This window comes from Phodopus roborovskii, unplaced genomic scaffold, assembly GCF_943737965.1.
Source record: "Phodopus roborovskii unplaced genomic scaffold, PHOROB, whole genome shotgun sequence".
Classification (NCBI taxonomy): domain Eukaryota; kingdom Metazoa; phylum Chordata; class Mammalia; order Rodentia; family Cricetidae; genus Phodopus; species Phodopus roborovskii.
Window position 1 is genome coordinate 17894914 of NW_026126525.1, and position 4077 is coordinate 17898990.

General features: G+C 36.3%; 1 pseudogene; it reads right to left on the minus strand.

Annotated features, from left to right (window-relative positions):
• Positions 1 to 289: 289 nt before the first annotated feature.
• Positions 290 to 1513, minus strand: LOC127232223 (high mobility group protein B1-like; annotated as a pseudogene).
• Between the last annotated feature and the right edge of the window lie 2564 nt (positions 1514 to 4077).

Consider the following 4077-nt stretch of genomic DNA (forward strand, 5'->3'; position numbering starts at 1 on the left):
ATGGTGTGATAGAATTGTTCACTCTCCACTTTGCACATGGGTTATGTACTATCTCTTATCCAACTGATCACGGAATTTGCAATTTCAACTATGGATGAAAATGTTACCCATCACAATATGCAGGGTGTGTAGATAACCCCCCCCCAGCTAATTATATTGAAAAGCACTGTAATAATTCATGTGACCCAAAATAGGCTAAAGAAAACACTAGCTTCCCCTTGAGAAGAAAAATTTCAGACCTATGAAAAGGACAACAATACTAATAAAAAAATTGTATTTACTTGAAGCATTCAGAATGTCAACAAAACAGCTGCAATTTTTTTGCAATTACAGAGTGGTATTCAGTTAACAGAACAATTATCTTCGTATAAGCTGCATCAGAGACAACTGAAGATGGAAAAAAAAAAAAAAAACCCAAAAAAAAAAAAAAAAAAAAAAAAAAAAAAAGAAAACCAAAAAAACTACCGTCCCCATATATAACTAATTTGTGCTGTGCACCAAGAACCTGCTTTAAATTTCCATGCCAATTTACAACCCCCAGACTGTACCAGGCAAGGTTAGTGGCTATTGAAAATACCACCAGGACAGGGCTATCTAAAGACACATTCGGTAGTGTGTTAACTATACAAAAAAAAGACACTGTACAGTTTAAAAACAAATCTTACACAGCCTTACATTTCAGTTTTTTTTCTTTAAAAGGAGTGAGTTGTGGACAGGGGGGTTAAATGCTTTATAGACAAAAAACAAAAACAAAAACAAAAACAAAACTGCGCGAGAACCAACTTATTCATCACCATCATCTTCTTCTTCATCTTCGTCTTCCTCTTCTTCCTCCTCTTCCTCATCCTCTTCATCCTCCTCATCATCTTCCTCTTCCTTCTTTTTCTTGCTCTTTTCTGCCTTGACCACCCCCTTTTTCACTGCATCGGGTTTCCCTTTAGCTCTGTACGCAGCAATATCCTTTTCATACTTCTCCTTCAGCTTGGCAGCCTTCTTTTCATAGGGCTGCTTGTCATCTGCAACAGTGTTGTTCCACATCTCTCCCAGTTTCTTTGCAACATCACCAATGGACAAGCCTGGGTGTTCTCCTTTGATTTTTGGCGATACTCAGAACAGAACAAGAACAAGGCCGAAGGAGGCCTCTTGGGTGCATTGGGGTCCTTGAACTTTTTTTTGGTCTCCCCTATTGGGGGGATGTAGGTTTTCATTTCTCTTTCATAACGAGCCTTGTCCGCCTTTGCCATGTCTTCAAATTTCCCCTTTTCTTTAGCAGACATGGTCTTCCTCCTTTCTGAGCATTTCTTGGAGAACTCTGAGAAGTTGACAGAAGCATCCGGATGCTTCTTCTTGTGTTCCTCCCGGCAAGTTTGCACAAAGAATGCATATGAGGACATTTTGCCTCTCGGCTTTTTAGGATCTCCTTTGCCCATGTTCAGTTGATTTTCGTCCGCGAGGCACAGAGTCGCCCAGTGCCCGTCCGACTCGCGCTTGCCCCGGCGCTGTCTCTATGGAGCTCAATGTACTGCCGGGCTACCTTATTTTAATCAAGATCTCCTTACTGTTCCCAGTACATAGCTTGAGCCTTAGTCTGCAAGCTGGTGAGGATTTCCCTTCTCTGCCTCCCTTCTCCCCAAAGGTGTTCTGGAATTATAAGCATGTTTGAATTTTGTATGGATTCAGAGGATTTGAACTAAGATAATGCTTGCGTGGCAATTGTTTTACCAACCAAGACATCTCCCCATCACTCAAATAATTTTGGAGTTTTGTACAATTCAAAATATTATTGATGAGTAATGTTTTTGTTTTTCTTTTTAGTATTTACAGTTTTGGCCATCCATTTAGACTAGAGAATTCCTTGATTGTTTTGCCCACCATATATTCTTTTCTAAGAAAAAGTTAATAATTCTACTAGATAATACTAATATTTCCATTACTTAATTTTTTCAACTGACACCATTTCAATGTGTTTATGTATTCTTATTTTATTTAAATTTTAATCTGAATGAGCTAAATGGTAGCAGTGGACCCACATTTGCTTTTGAGAAGAGTTCAGTCAGAACAATGAACTTTAAATAGATGCTCAGTGCTGTGTGGTAATGCTTCCCTAGTCTGTCAACTAAGGGGAATATAGAGGCACTCACATTTCCAGGGTAATAGACACCAGGCAGTCTCTTACTGACATCAAGTCTACTGAGTACATTTTGTGTCATGTAGCATTGCTCATGGGACACATTTGAATTTTCTTTTTGTTACTATATGTGGCTAAACAATTTCAACACCAAAGTTCAGAAAATATTTGGAGGTTGCTGTGTTCGGGTTCTGTGATGACTTTTCCTGACATGATTTTGAACCTTAATTAACATTTATTTCTTTTCTGCCAATTTACATTTTCTTTGAAATATACGGTTGAAAGATAAATGGAATTATATATGTATATATATGTGTGTGTGTGTGTGTGTGTGTGTGTGTCTAAATCAAGATTCATGTGCAGCCCCATTCCATAAATGATCCATACAGCTTAATATTCATGTTGAACATCAAAAATGACTGCAGAATAACACAGATAGAAATCTACTCTTACTATTCAGAGTTATTTTTATTAGAATATGTTTGAAGATATTTCAATCTAGGTACTGTTTAGGCTCTCTCCTACAGTGCAATAATTATCGACACTATTTTTAGCTAACTGCAGCATTTAGACTGAGGAATGATTCCACCAACACATTCTTCAACAGTAGGAATAAAAGGCTAAAATGTTTAGCAAAGTACATTTTATGTGTAAAAACAATCCAAAGCCAGTAAATTCAGTTACTTAGAAACATTATAAGGAAATGTCACACCATAGCATTTACCTGCTATATTTTATTCTTAACCCTCTGGCACTTTTGTTGTTTCCTGTGCTGAGATTAGTAACTTAAAAAGCTTTTATTAAACATGCACAGTCTAAATGAAGCACTCACCCAACTGTAAATTTACTCAATTAGACTTCCTTGCAAATGACAAATGAGTGTGAATGTGCAGCAAACCTTTGAATACCAGTGATTTAGGTCCACACAGGACTAGAGACTTTCTAGCAATAGACTGAATGCAATTGATTGTGTGGTAAAAGGTAGGAAAACTGTGGAGGTTCCCTGTTTGCCCTTTCATTTCCTTAAATCAGGAAAAAATACTCACAATGCTGAATTTATATTACAGTGCTTTTATCAGTAAATGAGGGCATAGAAAAGATACCAGATTCTGCAGATTAACAATTATATTCCTATGGGTTCCAGTCCTTAACTCTTTCAGAGATGGATAGGAATTGCTCACAGATAAGAATGGAATGCGTCCAGAGGCCATCTGTTCACATAGAATATCATTCACACTATTTCTTATTTTTCATAAATGTCTTCCTTCAGACTTTCTTTCAGGAGATCAGTGGCTGTAAGGAATTACTTTAATCCACATTAACAATTATAATGTTTAATGGTGATAATTATACCTGTAAATAAATATGATTTGGGCATTAATGTTTATTGCCTGAAAAATCATATTAAACTGATGTGGAGGAAATTTTTTATGCCCTGTGGATTTTGAAGCAGATTAATTAGGTGGTCACAAAATGAAAACAATATTTGCATTTTTAATAGAAAGAATATCATAAAGATTTGAAATTTTCTCTTTTATTTAGGAAGTCTCTTTTAAATTAATACAGTATGAGGAGCTCACTCTTGAGCACTTATATATTAAAGCAAGCTTGGTTTCCCTTTCCTGCTTCATGGCTACTCCTTGACTTGCATGTGAGCATGAAAGTGTGGTCAATCCTAGACCAAAGTTGACTAAATGGCCACCATTTTAAATAGTTAATTGCTCTACAAAACAATGAACTCTGGAGATTCTCAGTCAAAAAGTAATATATGTTTTGTCAGCCAGAAGCTATGTGTATCATTCATGAGTTATCACCAGAGTTAGTCACATAACTTAGCATAGTGCTCAGAAGGCATAATTAGAAGCAGTTATTTGAAATACTATTTATTGAGAATTTTGTATATCTCTACTGTATTTACTTTATTTCTCCCCTCATTAAACTCTCTCCAA